The 18628-nt window shown below is 42.7% G+C and overlaps 1 pseudogene; it reads right to left on the reverse strand.

Moving 5' to 3' along the window:
• Positions 1-1343: 1343 nt before the first annotated feature.
• Positions 1344-15115, reverse strand: LOC101446972 (sodium-dependent phosphate transport protein 1-like; annotated as a pseudogene).
• Positions 15116-18628: the final 3513 nt, after the last annotated feature.

The following is an 18628-nucleotide window of genomic DNA, read 5'->3' on the forward strand; positions in this document are numbered from 1 at the left end:
CAGGGCCACTCCTTAACACAAATTCAGGGAACATAATACATATTGGATCTGTGTTCCTCGTGGAGTACCAGCCCATGAAGCAAAATGTGCACAGCCTCTCTTGGAATTGTGCCAGTGGCAGGGCTGCATCCATAAGTCAACCTTATTACCTCTTTAATCAAGGTGTAGCAGAGTGGAAAGAGATGAGTCAAACAAATCTGGGTTCAAATCCCAAGGAAAATACCAAACCAGAGGTGAGATCTTGGGATTACAAGTATCTTAACCTCAGTTTCTTTATGTGTTAAGAAAAATTGGCTAACATCGGTGGGCTGACAGGAGGAGATTATAAGGCACAATCATGAATAAAATGGAACAGTCAACACTCGGAGAGTGCTTGCTGAGTGGCAGGCATGACTCCATGTACTTCATATGAACTATTTGTTTTTCATAACTATATGAGGGAAGTATTTTCTTCTTCCTCCCATTTTATAGGTGAGAAGACAGGCAGAGAGAGAGAAAGTAACTTGCTGGAGGTAAATGGCTGTGGCAATGCTGAAACCCAACAGCCTCTGACTCCAGAAGCTGTGCTTTTGATTCCTTATGGGTACATGCTCATAAGCCCATGAGAGGCTCATACACGTACACGTACTAATATATACAGAATTAATTCCTCCTTTACATGCACGACCTGAAGAGATGCTGCTCCAGAACCTTTGGCCTGCTAGCTATAAACTCCAAAGTCACTGAAATCTTCAGTTCCTCTTGAGAGCTGGATGCCAGAAAGAAATGAACTTTTATAAACCCTGCCTGGGAGTCATATCGAAGACATGATACTAAGTGAAATACATTAGACTCAAAAGGACAAATATTGCATGGTCTCATTAATATGACCTGTGTATGAAGAATAAACGTGTGGAGTTAAAACCTAGAGTATAGGTTATTAGGAGAGAAGAGGAAGGTTGAGAAGAACTATTGATAATTAATGTATGTAGAAGTTTTAATTAACTTGACTATAAAAGTGTGGAAATGGATAGAATTGATGGTAACACATTATAGGGAGTAGCAGCTGGTATATAAATGGGATTGTGCCTGAAAAGGGTAGTTGAGGGAAATGTCAGTTGAAAGAAAGCTAGAGAAAAACCTAGGGACAGAATAACACAGTGAACCCAGAGGTGGATGAGAATTGTGGTTGATGTTACAGATGCAAGAGTGTCCTTCTGTGAGCTAGGGAACATGTATATCAATATTGCAGGGTGATGGGAATGTGGAGAATCATGGGAAAAATACAATTGTTGTGACCTGTGGACTGTGGTTAACAGCAATACTATACTATTCTGGCATCAATGCTATGAACATACCCTTGAGGAAGTACCAACAAGGTTCCCTGGCATCTTTGCCATGTAAAGGCATATTATTCTTGACCCTCTGGTACAATATCTATAGAGAAGCCATAATGAAGCTTCCTACTGCAGTAATCAGTATCAGGAAAACAGTGCCAAAGAAGCTGGAGCTCAAGGAAAGCAGGCACACATTGAAGAAGGCAGAAGGAGAAGTCCTGGGGAGAGGTGCAGAAGATACAGTCAGGAGAATCCCCTGATGGGGTAAAGTGACTCCCCCACCCTGGGTTTAAAGTCCTGGCTGGTCCTTACCTAGAGAGGTGAAGAGTTTTCGAATGGTGAGTAGGCTGAGAATATTCCTGGACTGGAAGAAGTCTGACATCTGGCCTGCGAGGATGCCAAAGATCCAGGCAAACAAGTAGGGGAGAGCAGACAGCCACCCATTCTGGGGAGGAAGCATCCGAGAGTGCCTATGACAGGAAAAGTAACACTGACACACTGAGTAATTCCTGCACTGAAATTCAGTATTTAAAGCTCACACTCTCTTACAGGAATCTGTCAACAAGCAACTCCAGGATTACACTGGGGCTGCACCACCCACGAGAGAAATAGTTTTGAGGTCATTTACAGTTGTGAAAAGCTCTCTAATTTCTCTTTTATGCACCAGGGATCTGAGAGCAGTGGGCAGCAGTGTGGAAGAGGGTGTTGGGAATGGGAAGTGCTGGCCTTGGAAATGCAGAGGTGAAAGCGATTAACATCCCAAGCAAATGTGCCTGGTGCTTTCTCTGGGCTGCTCAATCTTCCACCAACTCCATGGTTTCTTGGAAGAGGAAACTGAGTCAGAGAGAGCTCAGACGCTCAAACTGTTATGCTAGTCTTAGACTGGGTAACTGGGCGTTCATTGCAGAGAGCCCCAAAGTGAAACCCCAGATTCCAATTCTAAAGATTCTTCTCTGTTAACCCTTTACCACACAACAGAACGGCCCAGGGATCAGTGCTTCCCCAAGTCACACCTGCACTGGGGCTGTGATATGAGATGTCGGTCCTTGGAAAACAAGAACTGAGTCAGGGCATGGTTTGCTAAAAGGTGTGAAGGGTGACAAGGCTTATCCACTGGATTTTCAGGGAAGGAGCCCAGAACCCACAGGGAACAGTCGTTTTGAGGCTTGATAACACACAAGTATTGTAGAGAGTGACGTGCATCAGTGAATGTGGCAGACATAGGGGCAGGGTGGCAGGCATGGTGTGGACACCTGCGCCTTTGTCCTGGGCAGTGCTGGCATCACAACTGGAAATGGTGAGTCTCCAGGTAAGACCATCGGCTAAACATGCTGCTGTGACTTCAGTACCAAAGGCAGAGAAAGCAGCACGGATTCAGGTAAAGGGAGACAGAAGGTTTACTCACCTCTCTTAATTAACATGAGACATGGAGTTGAACAACGTTGGGATGTGAAAAATCTTGGTCTTATTTTTCCCGAAATAAGCAGAATTCCCAATGGAAATGGTCCAGAGTGGATGAGATTTAAGCATAGCCTTGATGGGCAGAGATTGTCTCCTTGAGCTGAACTGGAAAGGAACCCACGAAGAATTAGCACAAACAAACCCACCGCAATATGCTAGTACTGAACCGGGGGTGGGGTTTAATACAGAGCATCCGGGCTCTATCTGCTGGATGGCGGAGGAGGTGATGTACTCCTTCTCCCTGACGCTCATGCAGGGGTGGTCCTTTGTGTCATCATAAACCAGGACGACCCAGAGAAGACACAGGGCACAGCCACAAGTGCCTGTGAAAGCAGGACAATTTAGAATTGGAATTGTTTCTGTCTGTGGTAGAACTCTTTCCTAAATGACATTTTTCAGGATATGAATCTGAGAGCTTGATCTCTTCTTTTTTTTTTTTTTTTTTTTTCAGTCTTTGCGGTAAGCTCACACTTTTGTGAGGACTCCCGGAAACCACAGCTGTTGCTCCTTGCAGAATGAACTTTATGGAAATGGTGCTAAGTGCTTGGAATCGCCATGCCTCCATTCATGACAGCTGAGCCTCCTGCCCTCAGCCCTCGTCTCTACAGACTCCTACACCTTCCAACACACCAAGCTCAGGCCAGCAGCACAGCTGACCCCACAGGGCTGGACAACAGCAGCTCTGAGAGCTGGGGGCAGCCTTGTTCCTGAGATGTAGCTCAGGCCTCGAGCATTGCTCCAGTGCTAGAAGAGCTAGCCAGCTTGCTTCTTGTTTCTGAACTTCCTGTACCAAATACCTGGTCTTAGGGAACCCTGGCTTAGGACAGGGAGTAGGCAGAGCTCTGTGGTCAATCTTCCAGAAATGCTTTCATTCATTTGAGAAATATTGATTCAATACCCATTACATGGCATCAACTATTCTTGGTGCTGAGGACACTGATGTGAATAAAACCAACAAAAATCCCTGCCTTCATGGAGTTTACATTTTAGTGGAAAATAAAGAGAGACAATAAAAAATGATTAAGTTGTATTAAATGTCTCACAGTGACAGGAGATAAGTTACAGGGGAAAGAGGGTGATGTGTGCCTTGATCAGGGAAGAGGGGACACAGATGTGAGCTTCTGGGACAAGGACCTTCCAGGCAGTGGGAAGAGTACATGCCAAGGCCTTGAACCTGGGGATGGTATGACCCGTGGAGGGTGGCAGCAGGTCAGGATGAGAGAGAACCGGACAATACTAGGGGGAAAGGCACATCCTGCTGTCTGATGTTACGCTTTAACAACACCTTTTAGCAATGGTCAAAGGAAACCTTGACAGGATCCTCCTTTTACCTCATGCTGTGACCTCAAAGCAAAATATGAGTGGAAAGACATGAGCACCACCTAGGGGCCTGTGCAATGTGGATGTCTCTATCTAACCTTCAAAAAATCCACATGACATGAGCAGCAGCTCATTGTCAAAGGGAGAGAACTGAGGCTCAGACAGGCCAGGCTACTTGTCCAGGGACACACGATAAGTGACAATTGACCCTCAGCACAGATGACATTGTCTAGGGAGGGAATAGAGCCCTGGAGGAGAAGGAGCCTGGGGCAAAACTCTGAAGACAAGGGGTAGTGGGAAGTGGACGAGGACAGGTCTGCAGGGAATGAGGCTGAAGGAGGGGCCAGAAAGATGAAGCCCAGTGCTGGGAAGGCATGGGAAGTTCTGCATGATACCTGCATTATCATGGAAATTTCACAAATGCTGATTTCTTTTTCTCCTTTCTATGGGGTTCTTTTCATTGCTAAGGTCATAGGAGTATTTACATTTTGTTAGGTGTTTATTTTTGCTGCTTTAATTCTGAATAATAACTACAATTCCATAGAAAGCAACTCACCACAAATATAAAAAACCATTGGCCAATTGGCCAGCCTAGTGACTGACGGATTAATCCAGTCGCCAGTAGGAACATGAAGGGTCCCAGCATATACCCTTGTCAAAAGGCACAAAAAGGACCCCAAATTAACTCAGACATCAGTAGTTGGAGATACTATGGCCACACGTAGCAGTGAACCACTTCCTCCCAAATAAATGTCTGTAGATTAACAGTGAGCAGAAGAGAAGTATATATTTGCTTGTCTTTCTTACTTTTTCTCTGCTGCTTGGGGTAAGAAAGTCCCTTTTCCATCTTAGACAGTTTCCACTTGCTTACATTATAGACTCTGGAAGAGACTGATTTCCAAGGCCTTTGGCCATTCAAAATATATTTCCTAAGGTGCTAAGGAAGAAAATGATATCATGAAATGAAAGTGTGATTCCATCATTCAAAACCCTAAGTCCTTACCTGATAAACTTGTACTGGTAAGTTGGCCTCATTCCAAGGGGGGCCCATTGGACCCATATTTCATACTGACCAGTTGTTGCTATCATCTGAAATGAGAAGGATTGACCTAATTGATCTCTGGAATTCTGGGAACTTAACCTTGGTTCAGGTACCGCATGACTTTGATACCTGGGTGATACCTGGATTACTTGGCACACGATGATTATAGTTTTTCCAAGGTCAGTTGCTAGTGGACTGATCAGACTGAACAGTGATTGAGGAGCATTGCACAGCCAATCATTTTCTTTATAGAGTATATTCCAGAGAAGTATCCAATAGGAACTTGGATGAAGATTGGACCATAGAAGGCACAACTGAGAATGATTCCCTGGATGTCAGAGCTCCAATCATACACTGGGTTCTGAAAGAAAAAAGAAGACTCATCTAAATTCTCTGGATACTAGACATTTTCTGTTATATTCAGGAATGCTGGGAAACTATTCCCTAATGACAAGTGATATTGAACATCTTTTCCTGTGAGTATTTACCATGCCTAGTATTTCTTTGGTGAAGTTTATGTTTAGATCTTTTCCTATTTTTTCATTGGGTTGTTTGTTTTAGTTTTATTGAGTTTTTGATAAAAGTCCTTCATCAGATATGCTATGCAGATATTTTATCCCAGTCTCAGGCTTGTCTTTTCATTCTCTTGGCAGTGTCATTAGAATTTTGATGAAGCATGAGTTTACATTTGTTCTTATGTGGATCATGTTTTTGTGTCACAGTTAAGAAATCTTTGCCCAATCCAAGGTCAAAATTCTTCTCATATTTTATTCTAGAAGTTTTAAAATTTTAGACTTTATATTTACTATAATACATTTTGACTTAATTTTTGTATATGTTGGAAAGTATGGATTGAAAATGTCCTCTTTTGCATACTATTTTTTTGAAAAGATTTTCCTACATCTACTGAATTAACTTTGGATGTTTTTTTAAAAGTCAGTAATCCATATATGTGTGAATCTACTTCCAAACTTTCTAGTCTGCGACGGTTTGCTCGGTCGGTAGAGGTGGGGTCTGGCTGCGGACGAGGGGTCGGTCCCGCTTGGGACGAGGGGTCGGTCCCACTTGGGATGAGGGGTCGGTCCGGCAGCAGACGAGGGATCGGTCTCACAAGGGGTTGCGCAGTTCGGCTGACGGGGTCGCCCGGCGAAGCCGGCGACGAAGGGGTCGCCCGGAGAAGCCGGCGACGAACTGGGGACAAGGGAGGCCAGGCCCTTGTCGGGGGCTCTCAGGACTGGAGGGCGCACGGCAGAAGAACTACCGCGGAGACAAGGTAAACACGCAAGTCCACTTTATTAAGGGAGAGGCAACAGTTTTATAGGGGCTGGGGAAGGCTGATTGGTCGAAGCCACGCCCTGTTCTGATTGGTTGCCAGCGAAAGGTCAGTGGGCGGTACTGGACGGGGGAGGGGTGGTGGTTAGGGATTGGCTGTCGCTGTTGCTGGGGGAAGGGGCAGGTTTTAGGGATTGGTGGCTGCTGTTGCTGGGGTGGAGGGCAGACTTGAGTTTCCCGCCCACGCCTGGCTGTTGCTGCTGTCGGGGGAGGGGAAAAGGGCAGACTGGAATTTTCCACCCTGCGCCTACGCAGGGAGAAAGAAGAAGAAGGGTGCCGCCCCGCAGGCATCGTGTGGCGCCATCCGGGAGGAGGGGCGGCCGCGGAAGCATGGCTGCTGAGAAGGGGAGACCCGAGGGCACTCTGCGCCCATGCCGAGCTTCCTTCAGGGGTGGCGGTGAGTCCAACCAACCACCCTATTATGGGGGCAGCGGAATTAGGCCTACCGCGGCCGCTCCCCCACCAGGCCAGCAAACCACACTTCAGCCCGAGGGGTGACCGCACTAGTCTAGTCCATTTATCTATTTATCTGCTTTTATACTACTACCAAACTGTGTTGTTGATTGTGACCTTGTAATAAATCTTAAAATTAGGTAGAATCTTCTTTAATAAGTTGTCTTGGCTAATTTAGGGTCATTACATTTCCATATGGGATTTTGACTGGTTTTGTGTGCAAACTGAAAATCAGTTTGGTTTAAATTAATATTGCAATAATAAGGAGTATTCCAAATCATGGATATGATGCATATTTCAATTACATAGATTCCTTAATTTCTCATAACACTGTTTCGTAGTTTTCATTGTACAAGTAATGTACAGATTTTCCCTATTTCACAGTTTTGGAAACTTTTTTTCTTTGTTTGGAGATACTGGGAACTGAACCCATGACTTTTACCTGGAAAGCATGCTCTCAATGCTTGAGCTGCATCCATTCTCCTTATTTCCGTTTTGATGCTATTTTAATTGATTTTTAAAAGTTCATATTTTGGTTCTTTGTAACTAGTAAATAAAAACACAGTTGATTTTTACATATTAATATTGAATCATGTAACATAGTAAAATTCTCTTGTTAGTTTTAATATTTTCTTTGTAGATTTCTTTTTTTTATTTTTTATTCATTTTTAAAAAAAATATTACATTCAAAAAATATGAAGTCCCATTCAACCCCACCGCCCCCACCCCCCACTCCCCCCACAGCAACACTCTCTCACATCATCATGACACATCCATTGCACCTGGTAAGTACATCTCTGGGCATCGCTGCACCCCATAGTCAATGGTCCACATCATAACCCACACTCTCCCACTTTCCATCCAGTGGGCCCTGGGGGGATCTACAATGTCCCATAGTTGTCCATGAAGCACCACCCAGGACAACTCCAAGTCCCGAAAACGCCTCCCCATCTCATCTCTTCCTCTCATTCCCCGCACCCAGCAGCCACCATGGCCACCCTTCCCACACCAATGCCACATTTTCTCTGTGGACATTGGATTGGTTGTGTCCATTGCACATCTATGTCAAGTGGGGGCTTATATTCCACATGGATACTGGATGCAATCCTCCTGCTTTCAGTTGTAGGCACTCTAGGCTCCATGGTGTGGTGGTTGACCTTCTTCAACTCCATGTTAGCTGAGTGGGGTAAGTCCAATAAATCAGAGTGTAGGAGCTGAAGTCTGTTGAGGCTCAGGGCCTGGCTATCCTATTGTCAGTCCAGAGATTCAAATCCCCTAAATATATCTTAAACCCCAACACTAACTACAATTCCAGTAAAGTAGCATGAAAGTCTTGTGAAAAGAGATCCCATCTGAGTCCAGTTCCATCATGCAGAAACACCAGCTCCAAAGAAGGGCCATCTGACATGGCAGTTAACCCCATCTGCCATGACCATAGAACCCATGGGTCTCTTTATCCCTCAAAAGAACCAATACCTGGGGTTGTATCTACTTTATCTGTCTCTGAGACTCTGCTCAGGTGTGCATAAGGGCAATCCTTCTGACAACCTCCAGACTCTTTTTTAGAGACTCGTAGCCATATAAACTCATTTCTCCTTTCCATTTCCCCCTTACATTAGGTCAAACAGCATTTTAAAGTCATGTTATTATATCTAGACAGGGATATTCTGCTGATCTGCATTGAACCTTTAATTCAAGGTCATTTTCTAGTTGCATCTGCAGCTGGTGTATGGTAGTGATCCCTCGGTGCCAGGGAGGCTCATCCCCGGGTGTCATGTCCCACGCTGGGGGGAATGCACTGCATCTACATGCTGAGTTTGGCTTCGAGACTGGCCACATTTGAGTAACATGAAGGCTGTCAGGAGGAAACTCCCAGGCACAATGCTGCTCTAGGCCTTGTTCTTATTGCAGGCGTATAGGCTCACAGGCATAGTCATTAGTATCAGGAGCCCACTGTTGGACCCTCATTCCTTCCTGGTTCTTACCGTTGCACCTGGGGGATGCTGCTGCTCCCCTAGGGACCACGACAGAGAGCCCCTGGCCAGGAACCCAGTACCCCCCCAGCTGTTGTTTTTAATTATTTCCACTATGAGTATATCTAAACATTACCATGCACCCTGGACACATGCCCTGTATAACTCCCTGTCAACCATATATAGCCTGTCAATAACATCCCATCCCATACCAGTATTCCTCCGCCGCCATTGTTGAACCACTCTGTGATCCAAAACTTCCTGTAAAGTGAAACCCAATATAATGTCAGGTTCCCTTACTAGTAAAATAGAATATAGCGATGAGTTTAAAGGTTAGATCTAGAGTACATATTGATTTGGAAAAATTTCTACATCCTATCTTTTTCTTTTCTTTAAATTATTGAGCTTCTCTTCACAAGAGTCTTAGATCACAGTAATTCATATATACAATATACAGTACTCCCACACATCCACCATAAAACCTTTTCCCTTCCACAGCAATAATCTTTTAACCTATTCATATCATATTTACTGAAACTGATGTACAGACTCCGAAACAATAGTTTTCAAACAAGGTAACATCTGTGCTTACAATGTGGTCCATACTTTAGGATATACAGTTTTCTAAATTTTTTAGTTATCCTGTGTTTTACATTATGGTTTACATTATTAGTCTGTCGTCCCCTATATGTTTTTGGTGTAATATTACATGCTTTATATTCATCCTTGTGTACTCTCGCCAAACTCCTCTCTTGCCCCCACGTTTACCTTGGTTCCATCCATTCAACATCCATTTTCCCCTCCCCTTGGGGCCCACAGTGATAGCCAATCTCCATTTCCCAAGGAGCCACGTCCAGAGATACTTGCAACAGTGTTCAGGGCCTGACTTGCTCAACTGCCCTAATGCCCTGGGAGCCACCCTTTCTCTCGAGAGATGCAGTTCTCTCTATTTGATGGCATTAGTCCTCCCCAGGATGTGGGTCCACCCCAACTCTCACTTCTTGGGTCTCTACCCAATGGTACAACCCACCCTGGCAAAATGAGCATTCAGACATTCCTCAGGAGTCCACCCCGCATCAGACCATCCCCTCCGAGCATCCTAAACAGGTAACCCTCCTAATTATATTTTGATATGATTTTCTCAGCATTTTCCTCTCAACCAACACCTGACACTCTCCTATGTTCGTATTGTTGCCCCTCCCTCCCCCCAATTTTGTGGGCAATATTACCCATCTGCCCATCCCCAGCCCCCCTCAAACCCGCAAAGCCCCACCCAAAGGCAACCCCTTGCCCCCATTTTATCTCTTCTTTGTGCTCATACTTACCACCAGCTCATCATAGATTCCACCCCTGCAGACGTCTGCTCACATCCTTCCTCCACCCCCCTATTTCCTGTAAGCCTATTTTCCAGTCTCTAGCTCTCTGAGGCAGCTTGATTATTTCATATCATTGAGGTCATGTAGTATTTGTCCTTCAATGCCTGGATTGTTTCACTCAACATAAGGTTCTCAAGATTCATCCATGTTATCACGTGTGTTTGTAGTGTATTTGTTCTTACAGCCGAGTAGTATTCCATTGTGTGTATATACCACATTTTATTGATCCACTCGTCTGTTGATGGGCATTTGGGTTGATTCCAACTTTTGGCGATAGTGAACAATGCTGCTATGAACATTGGTGTACATATATCGGTTTGTGTCCTTGTTTTCAGTTCTGCTGGGTATATATCGAGCAGTGGTATTGCTGGGTCATATGGCAAATCTATGGTTAGGTTTTGAGAAACCGCCAAAGTGTCCTCCAGAATGGTTGGATCCTTCTGCATTCCCACCAGCAGTGGATGAGTATTCCCCTTTCTTCACATCCTCTCCAGCATTTGTATTCTTCTGTTTTTTTCATAGCTGCCGATCTTATGGGAGTAAGGTGGTATCTCATTGTAGTTTTGATTTGCATTTCCCTGATAGCTAGAGACTTGGAACATTTTTTCATGTGCTTTTTAGCCATTTGTATTTCTTCTTTGGAGAAGTGTCAGTTTAAATCTTTTTCCCATTTTTTAAATGGGTTGATTATCTTTTTATTTTCAAGATATAGGAGTTCTTTATATATGCAAGTTATAAGTCTCTTATCGGATATATGGTTGCCAAATATTTTCTCCCATTGTGTAGGTTCCCTTTTTACTTTCTTGACAAACTCCTTTGAGGTGCAGAAGGCTTTAATTTTGAGGAAGTCCCATTTATCTATTTGTTCTTTTGCTGCTCATGCTTTTGGTGTGATGTTCATGAAGCCATTTCCTATTACAAGTTCTTGTAGATGTTTCCCTACACTGCTTTCCAAGGTCTTTCTGGTCTTGGATCTTATATTTAGGTCTTTGATCTATCTTGAGTTGATCTTTGTATAAGGTGTGAGATGGTAATCCTCTTTCATTCTTCTTCATATGGCTATCCAGTTCTCCAGGCACCATTTGTTGAATAGGCCATTCTCTCCCAGTTGAGAGGGTTTGGTGGCTTTATCAAATATTATATGGCTATATATATGAGGTTCTATATCTGAACTTTCAATTCGATTCCATTGGTCTGTGTGTCTCTCCTTATGCCAATACCATGCTGTTTTCACTACTGTAGCTTTGTAGTATGTTTTGAAGTCAGGAAGTGTGATTCCTCCAGTTTAGTTTTTCTTTTTCAGTATGTCTTTGGCTATTCAGGGCCTCTTTCCTTTCCAAATAAATTTCATAGTTAGTTTTTCTAGTTCCTTACAGAAGGCTGTGTTGATTTTTATTGGGATTGCATTGAATGTGTAGGTCCATTTTGGTAGGATAGACATCTTAATAATATTCAGTCTTCCTATCCATGAACAAGGAATATTCTTCCATTTATTTAGGTCTTTGATTTCCTTGAACAGTCTTGTATAGTTCTCGATGTATAAGTTTTTTACCTCTTTAGTTAAATTTATTCCTAAGTATTTGATTTTTTAATTTACTATTGTGAATGGTATTTGTTTCTTGATTTCCTCCTGATCTTGCTCATTATTGGTGTACAGAAATGCTACTGATTTTTGTTCATTGAGCTTATAACCTGCGACTTTACTAAACTCCTTTATGAGTTCTAGAAGCTTTGTTGTAGACCTCTCAGGGTTTTCTATGTATAGGATCATGTCATCTGCAAATAATGAAATTTTGACTTCTTCCTTTCCAATTTGAATGCCTTTTATATCTGGTTCTTGCCTCAGTGCTCAAGCAAGTACTTCTAAGACAATGTTAAATAGGAGTGGAGACAATGGGCATCCTTGTCTTGTTCCTGAGTTTAGAGGGAAGGATTTTAGGATTTCTCCATTGTAAACAATGTTGGCTGTGGGTTTTTCATATATACTCTTTATCATGTTAAAAAAATTTCCTTGTATTCTGATCTTTTGGAGTGTTTTTATCAAGAAAGGGTGCTGTATTTTGTTAAATGCTTTTTCTGCATCTATAGATATAATCATGTGATTTTTTTCCTTCAATCTGTTTATATCATGTATTATATTGATTGATTTTCTTATGTTGAATCATCCTTGCATACCTGGAATAAATCCCACTTGGTCGTGGTGTATAATTTGTTTAATGTGTTGTTGAATATGATTAGCAAGTATTTTGTTAAGTATTTTTGCATATAGGTTCATTAGAGAAATTGATCTGTAATTTTCCTTTCTTGTGGTGTCTTTGTTTGACTTTGGTACTAGGGTAATGTTCCTTCTGTTTTCAATTTTTTGGAATAGTTTCAGGAGGATTGGTGTTAGTTCTTTCCGAAATGTTTTGTAGAATTCACCTGTGAAGCCATCTGGCCCTGGGCTCTTCTTAGTTGGGAGATTTTTAATGACTGATTCTATCTCTTTGCTTGTGATTGGTTTGTTAAGATCATCAATTTCTTCTTTCATCAATATGGCCTGCTTATGTGTTTCTAGGAATTTGTCCATTTCCTCTGAATTGTCATTTTTGTTGGAATATAGTTTTTCAAAGTATCCTCTTATGATAGTCTTTATTTCTGTGGGGTCAGTGGTGATATCGCCTTTCTCATTTCTTATTTTGTGTATTTGCATCTTCTCTCTTTTTTTCTTTGTTAGTCTCGCTAAAGGTTTGTCAATTTTGTTGATCTTCTCAAAAAACCAGCTCTTGGTCTTGTTTATCTTTTCAAGTGCTTTCTTATATTGTATTTCATTTAGTTCTGGTCTTATCTTTGTTATTTCCTTCCTTATTCTTCCTGTTGGGTTACTTTGTTGTTGTTTTTCTAATTCCTTCAAATGTGTTGTTCTTCAATTTTTGCTCTTTCTTCTTTTTTGATATATGAATTTATGGCTATAAATTTCTCTCTCAGTACTGCTTTTGCTGCATCCCATAAATTTTGGTATGTTGTGTTATCATTATCATTTGTTTCAAGGTAGTCATTGATTTCTTTTGAGATTTCCTCTTTGACCCTCTGTTTTTCTAAGAGTGTGCTGTTTAATTTCCAAATCATGGTGTGAAATCTGGGCCTCTGTCCCTTGCAAATTTCCAGCTTCACGCCACTGTGGTCAGAGATATTTTTTTGTATGATTTCCATCTTTCAGAATTCATTAAGCCTTTCTTTGTGGCCTAGCATATGGTCTATCTTGGAGAATGATCCATGTGCGCTTGAGAAAAATGTATATCCTACTGTGTTTGGGTGTAATGATCTATATATGTCTATTAGATCCAGCTCCTCTAATATACTGTTCAAATGTTTTGTTTCTTTAGTGATTCTCTTTTGAGATGTTCTGTCCAGAGTTGATAGTGGTGTATTAAAATCCCCCACTATAATTGTAGATGCATCTATTTTTTCACTTAGTTTTTCCAGCGTTTGCCTCACGTATTTAGAGGCACCCTTGTTAGGAGCATAAATATTTATGATTGTTCTATCTTCTTGACTGATTGTCCCTTTCACTAAAATGTAGTATCCTTCTTTGTCTCTCACAATTGTTTCGCATTTAAAGTCTATTTTGTCTGATATTAATATAGCTACTCCTGCCTTTTTTTGGTTGTTGTTTGCTTGTATGATTGTTTTCCAGCCATTCACTTTCAACCTCCATGAGCCTCTGGGTCTAAGATGTATCTTTTGTAGACAGCATATAAATGGGTCATATTTCCTTAACCAATGTCCCAGTCTGAATCTTTTGATAGGTGAGTTTAATCCATTGACATTCAGTGTTATTACTTTCAAGGAATTATTTGTGTTAGCCACATTTTGATTGGATTTGTGTTTGTCATATTTTGTTTGTATTTTTTTTCCTTCTATTTTTATCTTTTTTGTTGCTCTTACACTCTCCTCCAACCCTGCCTGTCCTGTTTTTTCCTTTCTTCCTGCAGAACTCCCTTTAGAATTTCTTGAAGGGGAGGTTTCTTGTTGGTATACTCTTTCAGTTTCTGTTTATCTGCAAATATTTTGAACTCTCCATCATTTTTGAATGCTAGTTTAGCTGGATAGAGTATTCTTGGTTGGAAATTTTTTTCCTTTAGTACCTTGACTATATCATACCACTGCCTTCTTGCCTCCATGGTTTCAGATGAGAAATCAGCACTTAATCTTATGGAGCTTCCCTTGTATGTGATGGTTTTCTTTTCTCTTGCTGCTTTTAGAATTTTCTTTTTGTCTTGAGCATTGGATAATTTGACAAGTATATGTCTTGGGGTTGGCCTGTTGGGGTTTATGACCAGTGGAATGCGCTGTGCTTCTTGGATATGTACATCTGTCTCTTTCAGTAGATTTGGGAAGTTTTCAGCCCATTATTTCCTGCAACACTCCTTCTGACCCCTTTCCCTTCTCTTCTCCTTCTGGAATGCCGATAATACGTATGTTTGAGCATTTTGCATTATCATTCAGGTCCCTAAGTCCTAGCTGGATTTTTTCTATCTTTTTATTGACCACTTCTATTATCTGTTTGATTTCTGATGTACTGTCTTCCACATTACTAATTCTCTGCTCTGTCTCTTCTAGTCTGGTGATATTTGCTGCAAGAGTATTTTTGATTTCTTGAACTGTGGTATTCATTTCCATCATATCTGTTATCTTTTTGCGTATGTCTGCAATTTCCCCTCCAAGTGTTGTCTTCATGTTGTTAACCTCTTCCTTTACTTCATCAAATTTGTCGGTGATAAGTGTTCTCAGATCTTTCATTGCTTGTGCGAAATTCTGCTCCCCTTCCTGATTTTTAGTTTGTTGATTGGATTCAGCCATGTTTTCCTGATTACTGGTTTGGTTTGTAGATTTTTGTTGCTGTCTGGTCATCATTTTATCTTGACAGGTTTAACCAGTTCCTTAGCTGCTTTGTCTAGTCTTGGAGATTAATTAGCTGTTGTTTTTGCATAAGTGTTATATCTTCTCTTTGTCACTTTGTTCTTCTTATTGTAATTTCTTATTGCTGGTTAAGTTCACTTTAAAGGAAAGTATTAGTGCCGGGGAAAGGCAATTGTGTAAGCAAGGCAAAAGTGTAAAGTAGTATTGGTGATATATGTTAACAAAGCAGCAATATGAGATCTGGGAGGATGGAGGTTAGATTCATGTAAATTGTGTAGAGTTATAGCAATAGGTAGAGTACCTATAATGAGGTAGATGACTGAATATGGGAGGAATATGGTATGAGCTAAAAAGCTATTGTTTTCATGAGAGAGGGAAAGAGAAAAGAAATGTAATAGTTTCAAGAGTGGATAACAGACAGAAAAGAAAACAAAGGTATTAGAAATTAAGAGTTAGACACTTTGTGGATCAAAGAAAGGGAGGTGGAATATAGGAGAGACAGTAGATGATGGAGGATATCAAGATGTAGGGGAGGGAAACGGACTTTGGCCCAGTGGTTAGGGCGTCCGTCTACCATATGGGAGGTTCGTGGTTCAAACCCCGGGCCTCCTTGACCCGTGTGGAGCTGGCCGTGCGCAGTGCTGATGCGCGCAAGGAGTGCCCTGCCACGCAGGGTGTCCCCCGCGTGGGGGAGCCCCACGCGCAAGGAGTGCGCCCGTGAGGAAAGCCGCCCAGCATGAAAAGAAAGAGCAGCCTGCCCAGGAATGGCGCCGCCCACACTTCCCGTGCTGCTGACGACAACAGAAGTGGACAAAGAAACAAGACGCAGCGAATAGACACCAAGAACAGACAACCAGGGGAGGGGGGGGAAATTAAATAAATAAATAAATCTTTAAAAAAAAAAAAAAAAAAAAAAAAGATGTAGGGGAAAGGGGATAATGTAGCTAGCCAAAATCTATTCACACAGAAATGAGGCAGTGGAGGATGAGGAAACCCAGCAAATGTGAGGTGTTTCCTGCAGCACCTATTGTATAGTTAAGATAAAATAGAATAAGAAGATGATGGGGGACAAGAGAGAGAGGAAAAAAAAAAAGACTTTGGGGGATATGCTGGGAGAAAAGACTAGGGGATAATGCAATGTTAGCAATCAGAACATTAAAAAATAAAAATAAAAATAGAATAAAAATAAAAACAAAACAAAACAAAAAAGAAAAAACACGAACGTTGAGGGCTAGGACATTCAAGGACCTCAGATGGACCTCAGGGCATGATGGATTCAGGGATGGAAAGTCTGAGATATTGAGGACTCAAGAGGTGTGAGTCTCTGGGGTGTGCGCCACCAGGGTTTAGGGGACTCAGAACTGGCAACCTCAAGTCCGGTTAACAGGAAGCCTGGGAGCACCACAGTGCATCACAGTCTTCAGGGATCCCCGCAGCTGGGTGCCAACCCTATGGGTGAGGTCACATCCACAAGCTGTATCCTGTGTTCTGTACCCCACTATTCACTCACTCACTGGGGTCTATTCTGTGGATATATCACCAATTGAATTCAGGACCCCTCCCACCCTGTGTTCCCCCGGAACGGCCACCTGGGGGTGCCTCTAGACTGCAGCCAATTTAATGACGCAGATCAATAGCCAGGTCCGGGGGAGGGGCTCCAGCTGGAAATGCTAACAACAGAGTCCAAACCCGTAATTCCCATGCTTCGCAAAATATTCCCCTAATCAGCTTCCAAACGTCTCCCACCCTGCCAGACCCTGGTGGCGTCTCTTTATTGCTATCACTTTAAGTCCACTGTCAATCGGCAGCCAGGTTTGGGGGTGTGTGGCTCTAGGCGGAAGCGCTATTGTGTCCACAATAAAAAATTCCCCCCCGCTTTGCCATAAAACTCCCGTTTGTCTCCCCAAATCGGTCTGCAAGCATCTCCTGTCCTATTAACCCCCCAATAGGCCGTTCAGGGCTTATGAATTCCCCAGTACTGCAGAGCGTCTAAAAAAAAAGAAAGAAAGAAAGAAAAAAAAACCGCCGCGGTGCCCTGGCCTCGCGGCTCTGCCCACCCAAGGAGGGAACTTTCCGCGCATAGCCGGGACCTCCCTGTATATTTTATAGATGTATTTTCTCTGTTACCTTCCCACCAAATCGATGTCCAGATACCTCCTGACCTGCAAAAATCCTGAAACAGCCTGGTCCCGAAGAGCCTCCAACGCTGCCCAGCCGCTTCTTTGCAGGAGAGACCGTCAGGTAAGCTCACTTAGCCACCATCTTGCCCCGCCTCGGCAGTTAAACTATAGTGAACCCCTGCCTTCTGATAGAAGATATGTTCCCCGTTCACAGCTGTGGATACTAATACAGGTTTATTTTTGCTCTTCCATTCTAAATAGCCACTCAAAAGACTACCACTGTGGCATTAAATATTTTAACTATCTGGTATGAGCATCCTCTTAAAGTGTGGAGTGACAGAGGCACCCATTTCACAGGTTCCAAAGTGAAAACCTGAGCAAAAAATGAAAACATTAATTAACACTTACATGTTCCTTATTGACCGCAGGCTGCAGGCATGATTGAACAGTATAACATTTTATTAAAGAACAAATTATTCATGATGTGCCCAAAGGAACCAACCTTGAAGGGGTGGACTACCCGCCTGCTGAAGGCAGTACACCTCCTAAATGAGCACCTGTGGCAAACAGGGCAGTTGCCCCTAGACTTAGTTTTTCAGGGACCTTAGTTGGTATTGTCTGCTCCCACTGCCTTGGAGTTAGAACAAACAGTGATGTGGACATGGCCATAGACTGTTATAACTAAAATCCCCACTTAAGTAGTTGTCCTATTACTGTATGGAGACAGTGTGATGGGAAGGTAAACTATGATACCATGGGTTTTTAAATGGCTATCTGAGGTATTAAAAGTTGTACTGCCTGAAAACTCAGGGGGAACTGTTTTGAGGGGAACTTTTGTCTTACAAATGTGGCCAATACCATTGCTTCCAGTGGAGCTATCCCCTTTGCAGTCAACTTTAATGCAGGGAGACAAGGCGTGATATTCCAGACCAGGGTGGCCACCAGTGCCTGCCACCATTCTGTCCCAAGATGAACAGGTCGCATGTATATTGCCTGAGGGATGTGAGTCACCTCTCATAGTATCTTTGGCCCTACTATCTTTCCACCCAGGTTGACAGCAGCCTATACTGTACTGTCATGAGTTCATATCTATGCCTGTGTTCACAATATAACCCAGTGCTGGGTATGCACAAACCTGCCAGCAGAAAGAACTTAAGGCCTTCCATGGACCGTTGCCCCAGTGACTGAGACTAATTGGACATGGCTTCAGACCACCAACTGGTCCACACCAGAATGGGAGACAACATGAAGACAAGTAGAAGTGCTACTCCATAGAGATATGGACAATACCCACCCCCTGCTGGGTTATGCTATCTATAATGGAAAGGGGGGG

Source organism: Dasypus novemcinctus, chromosome 22 (assembly GCF_030445035.2).
Source record: "Dasypus novemcinctus isolate mDasNov1 chromosome 22, mDasNov1.1.hap2, whole genome shotgun sequence".
In the NCBI taxonomy this organism is placed as follows: Eukaryota; Metazoa; Chordata; class Mammalia; order Cingulata; family Dasypodidae; genus Dasypus; species Dasypus novemcinctus.